Source organism: Anabrus simplex, chromosome 1 (genome assembly GCF_040414725.1).
Source record: "Anabrus simplex isolate iqAnaSimp1 chromosome 1, ASM4041472v1, whole genome shotgun sequence".
Classification (NCBI taxonomy): Eukaryota; Metazoa; Arthropoda; class Insecta; order Orthoptera; family Tettigoniidae; genus Anabrus; species Anabrus simplex.
Genome location: NC_090265.1, coordinates 433,427,605 through 433,445,990, shown reverse-complemented (window position 1 = coordinate 433,445,990; position 18,386 = coordinate 433,427,605). Strand labels below are relative to the sequence as shown.

Sequence of the window (18,386 nt, the reverse complement as noted above, 5' to 3'; positions counted from 1 at the left end):
CAGTAAATCTACCTACACGAGACAGACGTACTTGAGCGCCTTCAAATACCACCGGACTAAGCTAGGATCGAACCTGCCAAGTTGGGCTCAGAAGGCCAGCGCTCTACCGTCTGAGCAACTCAGCCCGGCGGAGTATATCAGACAAGCTGCCATGTTACGTCTATGGCATAGGGACCCATTTTTATTCAGTCTGTGATATCCGAAAGGCTTCATCTGCGTTAATGTGTGTGATGCCCAGCCAAATCTACGGCACGCAAAGATCTGAAGTTTTTGTGTAGGCTTGGCTGTGTCAAAGAGCACTTCTTGCTCCAAGAAATGAAGCTGTCGTCGTTATCAAGAAGCAACATTTACAAGAATTACCCGGTGTTCTACAAATTTATAAGTCGAAGCGAAGCGAAAGCGAAAACAAGTTATTTCATTCCCTCTCCTCAAACGAGGAGGGGCGGGCCATCAGCTCAACAAAGGAGCTCTTCGGCCGTATAGAGGGAAGTATTACTGAAGAATATAAAGTGTAGGGGGTGTGTATCGTACACACCAGAGGGGGAAAATAGTTAATGTATCTGGCGTAAGGGCACCATCAGAAGAAGACGGGACCCAGGGAAGACCCGCAAACTACCCCGCGCAGGCAAACCCCACAAACACCATGGGAAGAGGGACGAGAAATTTATTGACGTATAGATGCATCTCGGGCGCGCAAGTCGGAATAGATACAATTTTACATAGAGTTACAAAGTATTCCACATAAATTGAGTAGGGACAAAGGGGGTGTTCGTCGGAAAGATGGAGTAAGGAGTTGGGTAGTATTGCGACATGAGGTAATAGAGGGTTGTGGTAATGTTGGTTATGGAAGTGGCTAGAAGGCGAAGGAGGTCCATGATGGGGAGGGGCGGGAGAAAAACGGGCGGCTGTGGGGCAGGGTGGTAGATGGCTTGCGGAGGCGGGGAGGGTGACGGGGTGGGTGGTGGGCTAGCAGAAGAGGCATGAGGAGGGGGTGGTCGGTACGGGGTGGGGAACGAGAGTGCTCCACGCGGTAAGTCCGTCTGCGAAAACGGACGCCAGTAGTGATGAGATGGTCGACGTCGGCGAACCATGAACGTCGGGCCGTTGGAGTTGAAGATGCGGTACGCCCGATCGGCTGGGACGCCTGCCCTTTGAAGATCTTGCAGAAGGTCTTGTTCGCTGATGGCAGGGTCAGTGCCACGGACGACACAACTCCGGGATGGAGACTGCTGTTGGACGGCAGTAGAAGAGGCTGCGGGGTCCGGGGAGAGTGACTGAGCTGCGGCAGTGGCATCCGGGATGTTGGCAGGAGGCTGCTGGGGACAGAGTAAATTTGGAGAGAGAGAGAGGTAACAGGTATGGACATGATAGGGGAGGAGTGGCTAGTGGTAGGAGTAAGAGTAAAATATGACGGGGTAGTAGTGGCAGAAGTGGTGATGTTAGTGGTGGTAGTGGTAGAAGTGACAAGCGTGGACGGGAATGTACGAGATGGGGGGGGGGGGTTGAAACAGAGGGAGTTCGGGAAGGATTAAAGAAGAGTTGACTTAAAATGGACTCAGTAGGGCGGACCACATCATAGAGCCGACCGGCGATGGTTACACCTCTGGCTTGACAGGCTACTTGGTCGGTGACATCCCGGAAGGTGATGAGGATCTGCGGTGCAGGCCCAGAGGTGCAGTAATCCCGGAGGCGGATGACGTCGGCGACGGGACAGCCGGACTTGCGGAGTTCCATGAGAAGGTAGGAGTCTTCGAGCGAAATGTCCACATCCTTGATGAGGCTGTAACAAACCATGGTGGAGAGGGGAGGCGACAGCCAACTAGGCGTCACCCGTTGAATTATTCTTGGGCCTACTGAGTAACAGCAGAGAAGAGCGCCACCCAGCCGAAAAAATCGTGGACATGCGACGTACGAAGAGGGAAGCAAATGTATAAGTCTATCGACGCGACATGTAATATAGTTACGGTTGTCTACTACACGACGGAGCATTTGAATAACTTTGAGTCACCTGGAGTACCCTCGAACATCTTCGAGCCTACGATTGTAGCACCGATTATCCTTTTCATAAATATGAATCCTCATTCCCTCCGCAATGGAACACGACTCTCAGTCATGAAACTGATAACCAAATATTACTGAAGCCACCATTATGACTGGATATGCCGCGGCGAAATAGTACTCAATTTCCGAATCCATTAATAAACGCGGGCGAAGCCGCGGGTACATTCTAGTATATAATATTATTATTTGTTGAAACCTTATCTTACTGAATTATAATGCTTTACAAACTATATTAATTTTGTAATGCAAAGGATGCGGTCGTTTATAAAGTATTACCAGTTATATGAATATTTCGTCCTATTTCATGTTTTATAACATACCTTCGCAATGTAAATTACCTATGTCTGCTACGTACTTGGGTGCTTAGATTTTGCCCGCAATTTCAAAAATATTTTACAATTAGAATTGAGAATAAACAATTGAATTAAGAAAGTAAACTAGCATACCGATATATGTTATCCAAGTGGTTATACAGGGAGCATTTGTCCAAAGATCAAATAAAACAAAAAAACTCCCATGGCACAAGAACCGAAGGGGCATGACCTACCAAACAACCGCTGCTCAGCCAGAAGGTCTGTAGGTTATGAGATGTGTGGTAGGCAGGACGAACCCTATCGGCCGGGCTGCTATTTCTAGGCTGAGTGGACCTCCAACCTGCCCTCATATCCAGACAGGCACGCTACCCCTACACTGCGCGTCAGCTGGCTAAAGATCACATATACTATTTTCGTCTAAACCGGTCGGTACTCGCTCCGTTCTCTAATCCTATTGTCGACGAGCTCAAAAAAAAACCCTGAAATGTTTTTAAAAATATTCGACGATTCATTTGTCTGCTTCCTTGACTTAATAGTCACCGTCGAAGTCTTCGGTTCAGAGGGTCCCAAGTTCGATTAATGGCCGGGTGGGTTATTTTAGCCGCATCTGGTCAATTCGTCTAATTCACATACTGTTTACGTCGTGCCGACAGATAATTCTTACGGCGAAGATGCGATAGGAGTGGTAAGAAAACGGCCGTGGCCTTAATTTAGGTACTGCCCCAGCATTTGTTTGGTTTGAAAATGGGAGACCACGGAAAACCATTTTCAGGGCTGCCGACAGTGTTCGAACCCGCTATCTCCCGAATTCAAGCTGATGGGTTTTTGTGTTTGTACTCATACTCATCTCTTCATTTACATACACCACAGAAACACCCGATAGCAAATACATCTCTCGACAAAGATGGACACTGGTTCGTAATACAGAGCCAAATCTATATGTGGGTCACAGTTTGCAATCGCGATCCTATCAGGTGTTGGAGGCGAGGTTTCTAGGATCCATATCAAAGAACATTATCACCGGGCGAGTTGGCTGTGCGTGTAGAGGCGCGCGGCTGTGAGCTTGCATCCGGGAGATAGTAGGTTCGAATCCCACTATCGGCAGCCCTGAAAATGGTTTTTCGTGGTTTCCCATTTTCACACCAGGCAAATGCTGGGGCTGTACCTTAATTAAGGCCACGGCCGCTTCCTTCCAACTCCTAGGCCTTCCCTATCCCATCGTCGCCATAAGACCTATCAATGTCGGTGCGACGTAAAGCCCCTAGCAAAAGAAAAAAAAGAACATTATCACGCAATCGCAAGTAAACTCCCGGCTCAGGATAACCAGATCAGTGGTGGGGTGACTGGAAAGGTCGATAACATCCAGAGTTGAATAAAACACTTAGCTCTACTGACTTTGTTGTTTTTTTTTTGTTTTTTTTTTTGCTAGGGGCTTTACGTCGCACCGACACAGATAGGTCTTATGGCGACGATGGGATGGGAAAGGCCTAGGAGTTGGAAGGAAGCGGCCGTGGCCTTAATTAAGGTACAGCCCCAGCATTTGCCTGGTGTGAAAATGGGAAACCACGGAAAACCATCTTCAGGGCTGCCGATAGTGGGATTCGAACCTACTATCTCCCGGATGCAAGCTCACAGCCGCACGCCTCTACGCGCACGGCCAACTCGCCCGGTGACTTTGTTGTTAATGCTGGGCTACTTTCTAATTGTGCGTCTGATGGAATACTATTTAGCATCTGTTATTTGTAACAACAAACCAACTATAATGTCGCCAGGTGGTCAATTCATTCGTGTGGCGGCACTACTGTATAATTCTCTCCTGTTTGTTGGTGTATTCATGTGCGTATTTTTACCGTGCAGTTAGCTCGAGAGTGGGGCATGATAGCGACGACCTTGGAACTACCGTATGACTCACGAACTGGTTTACAAGGGGGCTGCACTGGAAAACGAGACTGGCATATACTTCATAGAGATTTTATAGAGCGCAGAACACTGTGGAGCATCGGGCGCATGACTCACTCCTGAGATCCCTTGAACTATTCTTGTCTGTAGCTCATATGGAGGTCATCGCTGGTAATTACCTCATTGTCGGGACTGGGTAGTGACCATCAGTACTGCGTATTACGGGCTGATACAAATCAATCTACGGCCGATGACTGCAAAGTTGGCCCCTTAAAACAACCACCATTGGTCAAGTGTATTTGGAATATGTGTTTTGAAATTGCCCAGCAGCCAAAGGCCAAAGAATTTCTCATACAAAACATCATCATCTTCTTCTGTATCATCGATGTCTTCTTCTTCATTATCATCATCATTATATCGAATGTATGAAGAAGCTATCTAGCCGTGGATGTGAAGGTGTGCTTAGCTCACCTAGATACCCATGATTTCGATTCACCGTCGGAAGTCGTGAACTTGAGGAGCGCTATGATCACTTATAGAGAGGTGTATGGTCCTTGGATTCCCCCAGACTACGACAAAAATGAGAATCATTTTAATAATGATGTCATACTACTACTACTACTACTACTACTACTACTACTACTACTACTACTACTACCACCACATTCATAATAATAATAATAATAATAATAATAATAATAATAATAATAATAATAATAATAATATTTTAATGATTGTTTTAACAATTTATTGATGTTCTTGACGGACATTAATGTATCGGAAGTTTGTTTCGTAGGAGTCCTATTATATAACATGCTGGAAGACTATGACACGAAATGTTCTCATTTAAACATCCTTAAATGCCACAGACCTTAACTTAGAAGGAACGCACTATCGTGGGAACAAATAGCCAACGACTAAGCTACTGCGCCACTAAAATCGTTGTGGATTGTGTTTATTTTTGGGAGTAAATGCCAGGACGGGCCCAAGAGCCAATCACTGGATCCCACTTACAGCCAAGCTTTTAAACAGGGTCATCCTCTTAACAGTTTTTCCTGTAAAGCCTTCATGAGCTGCTCGAGATACCTTTGTTCATTATTTATTGTTTTACTTTTTGCGTTATGCTGTAGCGGCACGGCTCTTAGTCATCTTATTTCATTTAGAAGCATATTCGGGAATTATAACCTCCCCTTTGTAATGAAAAGTAAATTTATCAATAAGTTTTAGGGAAAACATTAAAATTGGTTCACAAGAACAATGATTACTAAAGTCAGAAAAAGGAAGTAATAATTGGGAATCCGCCTTAGGGAAATAAGTTTAGGTAGTAGGCCTACTCTCCTAAGTATTTTCCTCTAGTGAAATGACAAGAGATATCAGGATAACATTAACAGCTGGCATTGTGTCAACTGATTCACTGATCTTCGAGTTCCTAGTCGTCCAATAATGCATACCTAGTCACTGCTGAGTTGTAAAAATTAGCATATCATTTTTACAAATATTTCGCCTGACTTCGATTGCCGACTCTGGAACGAACTTAACAAATAAACACACTGTAGAGAAATGCGTTCACGAGGATATTGCACATCTATTTTTCTACTGCTGTCTAATAAGCGGGCACACTTTATTTCCAATCTGTATAAATGGCATTTGAAACAGGGTAGCTGAAGAATAATGTGCATGTTATCAAATAGACGTCAAATAACCAGTGTATTCCAGGATCGATATTGATGTCTTGAGAATAGAACATCAACATATTATCTTAATATTAACATCTTCATCAGGATAAATAATCAGTGAGCAAGGCGTTTCGCTATGAAACGTTATGTGTCATGAGAAGCGCCGCCTCGAGATATCACCTCAGGAGTATTGGCAGAATTCTAAACCGTCTACAAGATATATTTGTAACAAAATGACCATGTGGTAGATTTAGGAGGTCGTGGTTCGTATGATTGTTTTTAGTTGTAATAATAAATAATGGATACTGTTATTTTTACTATCTCGTCGTTCTCATCTCAGAGAACACTCCAAAATATCTTAAAACTGATAGTACGTCAATTGACATTAAATTAATGTCATTACAAGACATCGACACATGATACAATGAAAGGAAATCAGCGTATACGGTGCAGAAATATTTTAACTTGATATATGTCCTTGTTAATTATGTTGCTTGTTTGTTCACAAACGAAAAGGAAAAATGCTCACTGTTTGCGATCAAGACTTCAGATGGTAGTTCGAATCTCCCTTCAGCTCTGTAACCCGCACAGCAAATACAAGATCGCAGAGGAGTCATTACCAGCTCATTTTACTGCAGTTGTTTCCGGTTTAGGGATTGGGTTTAATAATCTGGCCGTCATTCTCATGTACATGGTTGTGTGTGTAAACTGTCTGATGGCGTACGTTATTGCAGCATCTCTGGCCGAGGTAGCTATAGAATTAACAAACGGTAGCTGTGACCAGCTTCTTTCTGCTCCTAATTTCTCCACACTACAAGACAGCAAATTATTGCCCTCAACACGGTGAGCAACCAGTTCTCACCAGTATCTGTGAATGTTTGTTCATATGCATCGTTCCATCGGAACTTCTCATCCGCAGATTAGTCCTTCTGCAATAATATTGTTCACATAACGAATCATCCTATTTGCTTCATATCCATCACTTGCAGCTTTCACTACAGTACAGCAAACTTGTCCTGGAAACACAGCGATACGAAGATAAATCGATAATGTGAATTAATTTTCTTTTCTTGCTGAGCTTTCTCGTTCAACGTTTGATACCAAAATGACGATTTCCACCGAGGTCAGTGATATTTCTTAATTATATTTTACAACTTGTGACGTTGGTACCAGCATCCGTTACTCAGTACTCTCTTTAGATCGTTAGCAATTATTATTATTATTATTATTATTATTATTATTATTATTATTATTATTATTATTATCGCTCCTTGCCTTAACGGTCAGCGTAATGCTCTTCAATTTAGAGAGTCCCGGGTTCGATACCAGGTGGGATGGGATATTTTAGCCTTGCCTCAAGAACTGGGTTTTCGTACTGTCTAGAACAGGGATGGCGAACCTATGCCACGCGTGTCATTAGGTGACACGCGAACACGATTTCGGTGGCACACCACATGACCATCTTAACATTTTTATGTACGTTTTGTACTCTAGACTATACATATCTCATCCATCGTATAGTCATAGTGTTTCAGGTTTAAGAAATAAATACCGAATATCTAAATTCTAGTTCCGTTCGAACGTGCATTATGGCAACACTACAACACCCAGAGGTCCTGAAGTCAAGTGAAATAAATGTCAGATGCAGCCGACGAGCCATTCGCTCACCCATATCAAGTGAATTAGTGAAATTTGGCTTGTGTGTGGTTGCCAGCATCGCGTAGTTTTTCGTAGTGAGTAACTGTTTATTGTTGTGAATTTTGTAAGACAAATAGTTGCCAAGAAATGATCCCAATATTGAGATATGGAGAAAGTATCGCACTTTATTTCCAAACCTCATATTGCACAAATGACTTTTTTTGGAATGGTTAGATATTGGCAGTTTAGAAATGGAGTTGACTGAATTTTAAGAAAGCATGTATGGGTGAAAATTTCGTACAACTTGATGAAGCATTAGTGAAAATCGGGTGTGCTGTGGATGGTGAATACGCTCTCCAGAAGCCGGAGAACTTAATACTTGAACAGTGGAACAGTCTCCCACAAAAGTTTTTGGCCATGAAGAAACTTGCTACAGCGCTACTTACTTTGTTTGGGTCATCATACTCCTGCAAGCAGATATTTTCTACAGTGAACATTGTGAAGACAAGTTATGAACCTAACATAAATGACAAAGCTACTAACTATTTTTGCGGTATTCGCAAAATACGACCATGAAACATGCAATCACATGTATTCGGTATTTTACAATATATATATGTAATATATTATGAAACACAATTTGGAATTAGGGATGGAAGTCGGTGGTAGCGGTGGTTAGTAGGGGTAGAGGTTGTATCCATTACAAACGAAAATAACAAGTGGCACAGTAAACAGTTGAGAATAATAATCCAGACCTAAAATGGCACACTAGTTGGAAAAGGTTCGCCATCCCTGGTCTAGAACATCCCTGCAACTCTTATACCGCACACAACACTATCCCCTACTACAATAATACGCAGTTGTTACGCAGATGCCGCCCACCCTGGTCAGAGGCTTTTCCTTACATGGACTGCACCATACGAATTATTATTATTATTATTAGTATTATTATTATTATTATTATTATTATTATTATTATTATTATTATTATTATTATTCGAGTTGAAACGCCGTGAACTATGTGTTAAATCTGCAACCCGCACAGCAAATACAAGATCGCAGTTTTTTCCGGTAACTCTTAACTTAGATCATTGTCTTGGCAGAGTTTACCTCCATCTTCTACAGCACCTTGATTCTACTTTGAACACGCTGGTAGCTTCTCGTCATCCGTCGAAACTCATTCTTGCCATCGATTTTATTTTCTGGAATACCGATCTATCCCAAATCCCTCTCACACACTTGAAACCGTCTCAGCGTTGTCACCTTTAATCTTTTGAAACTTCAGATCTTCTTAGACAGTCTGTCAATTGGTGTTCCATGGTCTCCCATTTTCACGTGAGGCAAATGTACCTTAATTCAGGCCACGGCCGCTTCCTTCCCACTTACCATAAGACCTATCTGTGTCGGTGTGGCGTAAAACAAATTGTAAAAAAAAAGTTCGTCAATTTCCGTCCGGAATGTATATGCTTGTAAAATAGGTGATCCTGATTTATTTTTTCCAATAAATTGTACAGTTATATTTCTTATGCAGCAGACGCGGCAGACCAGTGGCTGTTACGTAGCGGTCAACAATCAGGAAGTATGTCCCAAGATAAAGAAATTAAGTTTCTTGTTTAATGTTACACATCCGTCAAGAATGACAGGGATAATCTGGATTTTATTATTATTATTAGTATTTCCTTTAAAATATCGTTGAGTAAAAATTCGAACTCGTGCTGCTCTTAGATTATATTTTTCTGACATGACATTTTACTGATATGGCATGCTAAACTGCAGCGCTTTACGAATACATGTTGCCATTCCTACGATAATTAAAGGACAATCCATGGTTACGAAGGCAGCTCATTACTGGATAAGATTGTGAGCCATGAACTGTAAAGTATTAATATGCAGTTGAAGTGGGAGTGTTTGAAATATGAGAGATATACTTCATCCTACAGCTTGTACCGAGGTATGTAGACACAAACCCATGCCATGCGTTTACGACGGCTTGCGGCAACATGAAATGTAATTTATGTACAGTATTTATTCAGGGAGTCTATCATAAACCATTCCTGAATGCTGGTGTAAGAGGATATGTATCATAAAGAGTTTGGCTGCATGACGTCTACACAATGAAAAATCAGCTTAAACACACACAAAGTCTCACTCGTCTGCCTCCTACACTCCACACAACGAGAGTCATGTATTTAGATATTTACATAGTTAGGCCGTATTGACTCTCCACTTCAAATGGATACGGAAATTGCTACTTCTTGTATTGTGCCACCTACGTAGACCTCGTTGTGTACAGGAACAAGGCCATACGCTGGAGATGAGTTGCCTGTATGGTCATGTTCCATGCCCAATCTTCCATCTAACCAGAAAATAAAAGATTTCACATACTGCAATACATTATCTACAAGTAAAAAACTTAAACAAATACAAATGGAACATCTTATCACTACTAAACTCTGCAGTAATAATAATATAATAATAATAATAATAATAATAATAATCATAATAATAATAATAATAATAATAATAATAATAATAATAATAATAATAATAATAATAATAATAATAATAAGGGGGGTGCGGACTATCAGTCCTTGTTTCGAGCCATTTCTGATCTTTTTCTTTACATTTACAAGTCCCCGGAATACCTGAACATTTCTAAGGGATTTCCTCAATTCAAATTCCGTTATGATAGTTTATTATGGATGTGGTGCCCCTACCCTCGCATGTGTAGCTGTGAGTAGCCTTATGCATGGAAGAATGTATTCGTAACTGCTAATCCTACACTTACACAGAAGTCCAGCAGACACTTCCCCTTCCTATTGGCTTCCATATCCTTCCTACATTTTCCAATCACCCTCTCATATCCTTCAGTGCTATTTCCAACTCTCGCATTGAAATCTCCCATTAGCACAATTCTATCCTTGCGGTTGACCCTGACTAAGATGTCACTCAGCACTTCATAAAACTTGTCAACTTCATCCTCATCTGCACACTCACATGATGAATACAGTGAGATAGTTTTCGTCCTAATTTCTCCAACTGCTACATCTACCCATACCAGTCGCTAATTTACGAGCTTAACAGAAACTGTTGCATGCAATAGTATTCGTAATAAACAGTCCTGCGTTAAATTAGCCATTTTTACTTTCTTTCTACCATTACTGCAGAAAATACATTTTAACTGGTGTTTTAAGAAATTCTATTATTTGAAAACACCAACGAAAACCTCTAATGATTTTAAAGTAACGTGTTTGCATGCAGATGCACCAAAGAGGTGACATCGTCGCTGTAGAACTGTCAAATGTAGAACACCGGAACTAGGATGTCGGGCGTACCATCCCATTATTCTCGCGGCCGTAAAAGAAGTGTTGGTAGAGCTAACGTGTAATAACAGTTCGTATTCGGAGATAGTGGCTTCGAAACCCACTGCCGGCAGCCCTGAAGATGGTTTTCCATGGTTTCCCACTTTCACACCAGGCAAATGCTGGGACTTTACCTTAATTAAGGCCACGGACGCTTCCTTCCCACTCCTAGCCCCTTCCTGTCCCATCGTCGCCATAAGACCTATCTGTATCGGTGCGACGTAAAGCAACTTGTAAAAAAAAAAGAACAGTTCATTAGTTGGGGATTTTAATTCTAGACTGAAGGCTATAACATGGTTCACTCAGCCTCGTGAGAACAACTAAAGGGTTTTCTGATATGAGAGTTAGGATACCCGGTCAACAAAAGAAAGTGATACGCCTGAGGATGTCATCACGACTCCCACTGGCCCTGTAGTCATCTGACTGGGCAGTATCCTTCTTGGTGGACCAAGGTCTTAATGGATTTGCACCAAGGGTTTCTTTGTTTCTTCTCGCACTTGATTTGTGCGTGCTTGTCACATGTTCTACATATTGTTGAGTCATCATTCCATAGACTGGTTTGATGAAACTCTCCATGCCACCCTATCATGTGCTAAACTGTTCATTTCTACGTATCTGCTGCATCCGACATCTGCTCCAATCTGCTTGTCATATTCATACCTTGGTCTACCCCTACTGTTCTTACCACCTACATTTCCGTCAAAAACGAACTGAACAAGTCCTGAGTGTCTTAAGATGTGTCCTACCATTCTATCTCTTCTTCTGGTCAAATTTAGTCAAATCGATCTCCTCTCACCAGGTCGATTCAGTATCTCTTCATTCGTGAATCTATCTATCCATGTCACCTTCAGCATTCCTCTGTAACATCACATTTCGAAAGCTTCTATTCTCTTTCTTTCTGAGCTAGTTATCGTCCATGTTTCGCTTCCATACAATGCCACGCTGGAGAAGAAAGTCTTCTTCTAATTCCTATATCAATGTTCAAGGAGAGCAAATATCTTTTCTTGAGAAAGGTCTTCTTTGCTTGTGCTAGTCTGCATTTTATGTTCTCCTTACTTCTGCCATCATTAGTTATTTTACTACCCAAGTAACAATATCATCTACTTCCTTTAAGACCTCAGTTCCCAGCGTAATATTTTCTGCATCGTCTGGCTTCGTTCCACTGCACTCCATTACATTCATTTCGGAGTTATTTATTTTCATCGTGTACTCCTTACCCAAGACTCTGTCCATACCATTCAGCAATTTCTCCAGATCTTCTGCAGTTTCTGATAAAATAACAATATCATCAGCAAATCTCAGGGTTTTGATTTTCTCTCCTTGGATTGCGATTCTCTTCCAAATTCCTCTTTGATTTCCTTTACTGCATGTTCTATTATAATCATCGAAAAAGAGGGGTGACAAACTGCAACCTTGCCTCACTTCTTTCTGGATTGTTACCTCTTTTTCAAAGTCTTCGATTCTTATTACTGCGGACTGATTTTTATACACATTATAGATCATTCTTCGATCACCTTCAGAATCTCAAATAGCTTGGTCCAATCAACGTTATCAAATGCCTTTACAGGATCTACGATACTGACATCGGAGCAACGTCTTTATCGTCATTAACGGACAGATCACAAGGAAGATTACATTATTTGAAAATGTGCAGGTTTGGTACACTGTCTGATTGCCAATTAATATATTTTAATAGAATACTTCCCTTCCCATGCTATAAATGAAGTTTTCTTCTTATTCGTAAACCTCAGGTTAATTCCTATCGAACAGAATTCAAACACCTTGGTGTCCCGTAAAAGTTGAAACGGACCGGTTGGTTGGTGTTATATTGTTATGAGCTTCCTTTGAAGATGGTTTTCCATGCTTTCGATTTTTCACTTTATGCTGTACATTTCCTCCCCAATTTTAGCTTTTCCCATTCCAGCTTCACCAAAGAACTGAATGTATTAGTGTGAGGTTAAACCAATGGTGAATCATAGCAATAATAATAATAATAATAATAATAATAATAATAATAATAATAATAATAATAATAATAATAATACAAGAAAAAGGCGTTCTTCTTCATAATCGTCTTCCTTCCTTCCTTCCTTCCTTCCTTCCTTCCTTCCTTCCTTCCTTCCTTCCTTCCTTTCTTCCTCCCTCCCTTCCTTCCTTCCTTCCTTCCTTCCGAGAGAAAGATGAAGAAGCTTCCTTTTCTATTTGATTTCTTCTCTTTCTTATTCTACGACTAAAAATATTATTTTTATTATTGTTGTTGCTGTTATTATGCATATTATTATTATTATTATTATTATTATTATTATTATTATTATTATTATTATTATAACTGAAAATTCCGTATAGAATATGGTCTCAATCATATTGGAATAATTCTTCAGATAGCATTCTGCTGTGACATATAGAACCACGTCACTTCCGGATTGCACTCCTAACCAACTTATGTGGGAGATAAGAATGCTGTGTCACGTGTTGGTTTGATTCTAGTAACAAGACAGCAGCATCACCATCAGCAGAAACAACGGCAGGAGAAGTACCGCCCCGCCCTGCCCCGTACTGTCATTTGTCACGTGTCTACTGTGGACCAAGCAGGCGACATTTCCAAGTTAATAGGCACAACGTTACGCCCTCGGAACAGGCTCTGATCGTCATCTGTCTTTCTAGAATGTGAGTGTGAACCAATGGACTAACGTGACCCATCACCATTTGTCAGCATATGAAATGAGCCAATCTTGTCCACGGTCAGATGAAATTTACTTGCATTGTGATCACCTACTAGCTCTCTCTTTGTTTACGCGTATTGCACTCACTGTTGAGTTCCTCTTTATCGGCAGTATGTTTCTTCAACAATATATCTGAAAGGGTTGAAAATACAATACAATTTCGATAATCCGGATGTATTCAATTCGAATTCGTGAATAACTTTTCTCGCTGTCTCTTGACATTCCTGTACAATAAAATGTTAAAAATTCGTGTTTAAATAGAATATTACAGTATTTAAAGGTAGAGATGAACATAATATGAAGATAAAGTTGGAATTCAAGAGAACAAATTGGGAAAAATATTCATTTATAGGACGGGGAGAGTAAGGGACTAGAGTAAATGATCCAGGGATATGCTCGATAAATTTCCAAGTTTTTTGAAAATGTTGGGAGAGCTAGGTAAACGATTGATAGGGAATCTGCCACCTGGACGACGGCTCTAAATGCAATTGATTGATTGATTGATTGATTGATTGATTGATTGATTGATTGATTGATTGATTGATTGATTGATTGATTGATTGATTGATTCAAAGAAAAAGTACTCTTGTATTTTCAAAAAGAAATTAAGGGTGATGGAGCGCTGTTTAGGTGGAAGACAAAAGCAATGTAGAATCGAGCTGGGGATGTAAAAGGAAACTATGGAAAGGTTTAAAGTGAACTTTCAGCGTATTAGGTCGTGTTTAGTAGGCTACATATACAGAATTAAGCACAAAAAAAGGCTCAAGCTATTAGCCGCCTGAGTGCATGTCCCCTTAATAGTCTTCTAGGTAGCGAACATTGGGAAACTCGTAAAATCCATTCGAAATGCCTAAACCCACGTGGAGTAGATTGACAACTGTCAGTAGATGAAATGAGACATTCCACTAGCTGCTGAATCATGGGACCACTTAGTATAATAAGCGAGAACGGCTAGGCTTACCTTCTTCTACTTTTCCCATATCCGTGTATTCACAAATTGAATTAGTTCCTGTCTTATGGCAGGATGCCCTTCCTTACGCCAACCGTATGAGGAGGTGTGTATTCACTATGGCGTGTTTTCTATGGTAGTCGGTAGCACAGTGGGTTATGTGCATATTAAGGGAAGTGTATTGTGACAAACACAGATACCCAGTCTCCATGTCAGAGGAATTAACCACCCCCGACCAGCCCTGGAATTGGACCGAAGGGCTCGATGCTGAACATTCAGCCAGGGAGCCGAACAACGCCTATGCTTTCCTACCTACCCAAAACTGTAGAACTATGGGAACTATTCCTGGCTTTCAGTAGATGGGGCCCGCTGTCTCACCATCAGATTGTAATCTCATAGGCTGAGTGGACCTCGATCCAGGGCTGGATCTCATATATATATAAGCTGCGTTTTCTGCTTATCTCTTCACAAATAGGAATATATTTCTGATCCTGGGATTTGGTCTTCCGAGTTAGTGGTTGATTTTGTTGTTCCAGCCTTCAACAGCGATTGTAGTGTGGTGCCAACTCTTGTGGCCAATCCGTCGTTCAATAGGAATTGCTTCATTCTCCAGCCATCTTTCTACGACATCGTAAAAGAACTAACCCAATTTCGGACTGTTGAAAGCCAGTGAGTGGACATCAGCCCAGCCATTTACGACGTCATCAGGGGCTAGCGCAGAACACATCTGCATGTATAGTCGACTGTCCTTGTTTCGAGTTGTTCACTCTTCACCACAAACATCTTTTTCATCTTGAAGTGGCACGTGATTATTTTTACTGAAGAAAACCTTTCTTTAAGGTCAGAAAGCACCGCTGCCTCAAGTCAACGTCAATTGTTCGTGATTTCTATTCAGGGATAATATATACAATTCGAAGGAAAGTCTCTCTTTTTTAATTTGGTAACAGAGCGAACGCAATTAGATAGACGATAATTTATTCTTTAGATCTCCCATAATCGGCGTGGATAGTACAAATTTGGGGAAACTGTTTGCTACAACATGAAAAAATCTTGATGACACTTCAAGCTCTCTCTTCCTCTTTGCCTACTGACAAGGGAACATCGGGAATGGTTAAGTCGCCGATCGTGATGAAACTTGGAAAACACATTGAGGTACACGTAAAAGAGATGTCGGCATCAATTTTGGGAGCCAACATTCATTAGGGTGTTAACTACGGGGCCTAAAATTTGCGACATTTCAAATTCCGCGCGATCAGCGATGAATACCTGCTGGCCAATGCTAAGCCGGCACACTGCGTGGCTGGATACACGCCTCCGCACCTCCTCCCCTCCCCCACTCCAATTGGTTCACCGCAGCAACTTTTAGGTCCCGTAGTTAACGCCCTAATGAATATTGGCACCGAAAATTGATGCCGACATCTTTTTTACGTGTATCTCAATGTGTTTTCCAAGTTTCATCGCGATCGGCGATTTAACCATTGCCAATGTTTCCTTGTGAGAATCTTTCTCCTGAGCGAACACTCTTCTTGGCCTGATCGACATTCTTTACAACTGATGAACGGTTATCGTCCGGGGCTTGACATGCATGGTCAGTTCCATCTAAACTTTTGTCATATTTCTCTTTCAAGAGAAAACTGAGACCATCTTTCATCTGAAGGACTACATGAACTACTGTAGAACAGTTTATTTTCAAAGATATTTGTTTCTGTGATGGTACAAAATCCTCCTAGTCGTTGATTGGTGTGGATTATCTGCAGTTCTCTCAATTCTTCTGTGTACATTCTTGAAACGGGCGTTTCTTCTTCGCGAGCTCTGTTATGGACTGGTTGGCACTCCTGACAACTGCTAAGCGTGCTTGAGATAAATGCTCGGTCACATCTACAATTTCATCATATTTTGTTTTCAGCAGTCCACGACTCTTTGCAATCTTCCCTTCTGGCATCGGCAAATGCTTGTCCTATCTTGTTTTCTTCTAGATTTTCGGCAAGCATAGCCGTTGTAATGTATTGTAGGTTTACCCTTATCAGTTGCCAGCACTTCCATATTGACACACCGAACGAACTACAGTGGATGGATTTCACAACAGAAATGACTGCTGGGTATGGAGTATAGGGTAGAGACGATGAATGGAATTTCCCTGTGAATAGTTTTCAGTCAAGGCTTTAACTTTGCAGGTGGCGTCCGGACATTTTTGGTTCACTGAGATGTGTGGCCGGGTTGCATCGGTCGAGGCACGAGAGATTTGCGGTCACCACAAAATCACGGACGCTTGCGGTCACTGAGATGTATTTGTGCCCGGGTTGTGTCAGCCGGGGTGCGAGAGGTATCTGCTCCCGGAATGTGGGTTCGTCACTGTAGTCAACCAAAATATTATGTGTACTCGAGTTTGGAAGTTGTTTATGAAATAACCAATAGGCTTGTAGAAAATCCAATAAATCTATAATTTCCATCGTTTTATTTCACATTTGCTCATGTAGGTTTTTAATGTGTAATTTGCATTTTAATATTTTTTATCGCAGGTGGATCGCATAAAGTGCCCGTTTTTAAATGTGTTTGAACAATGCGTTAACTTTAGACATTGTTTCCCAAAAACCCGTCATGTTTTCGTGGAAACATAAAATTCTGCATTTTATAAAATAATCTTACCAAGGCGACACTACGGAGATAAAAATATATTTTTAACTAATGCATGGATTTTCGCGAAACTTTGTGGGAATGTTACCTACATAAAAGTAGAGATATTACGAACATTACTTTCATATACAATTAATAGTTTTAAAAGCACTACATATCGATTTTTCTGTACATAATTTATATAAAGAGATATATCGTACTAAAGTTTGTGTAATATTTACGTTCTAAAATTTTGGGCTAAAAAACCCCTCACTTGTAAAAATTCTGCAATCAAAAATTCGATTCGCAAGTTTCTTAATATAGTTCTGATACATATACCATACAATTCTTATTACATTTGGCAGAATATTATGGGAGAAAATGGGATTTAAGTGTAAAATTACAATTGGCAAACAAAGCATTATTACAGTGATTGTTTGAATTCAGCGGAATAACTTCGTGACAATAAAAAATAAACTCAATCCTTTCAATTTCAGTCATTAAAAAAATCACCAAAATGATCATATTGATTTTTATCTCCGGAGTGTCGCCTTAAACATCCCAGTGTATGTCGTATTAAAAGTTGGATTCTATTGGCGGGGCGGCGGGCCAATTCATGTGTCATGCTCTCACTCAAAGCATTCCGCCTGAAGTCGTCGTACCAACAATCAGATCGGAGACTTACAGTTGTAAGGGTTTCCTTGTAAGTGAAACGCTTTAGCCCAAAGTAATTAACATGGTACTCATTTGTTGTGTAAGTTGCGTACATTTCAGGCTTTTGCGCCACTCCAGTGGTGAAAATCTCATTTCTAAATGAACCCGAGTCGTCCAGATGAACTGAGCATGCCTTTACTGTCTCGGCTAGGCAGCCCCTGAAATCTCAAATACTTTTCAATTTCAGGTGCTTATCATTTGTGTCATTTACTTTTACTATCATTAACTGGGTCGTCCGTCCAAAAAACACCGACTTTTATATTGTACTGGCCGAATGTGAATCCCAAATTACTATTTCAAATGTGGCATAGAGCTAGGCTATATACTGCATTTGACGTGGTCGGATGAACAAATATTGAAATTACACTTGTTTCGGCCTCTTTCTTCCCAATCTAACTCTCATTTAATTACAAATAAACCAGATTAACACTAATTAT

The 18,386-nt window shown here is 41.0% G+C and overlaps 1 protein-coding gene across 4 annotated transcripts in view; it reads left to right on the top strand.

Annotated features, from left to right (window-relative positions):
- unc-5 overlaps positions 1–18,386 on the top strand; it is an 884,332-nt gene that overhangs the window by 246,155 nt on the left and 619,791 nt on the right. The window lies entirely within an intron of this gene.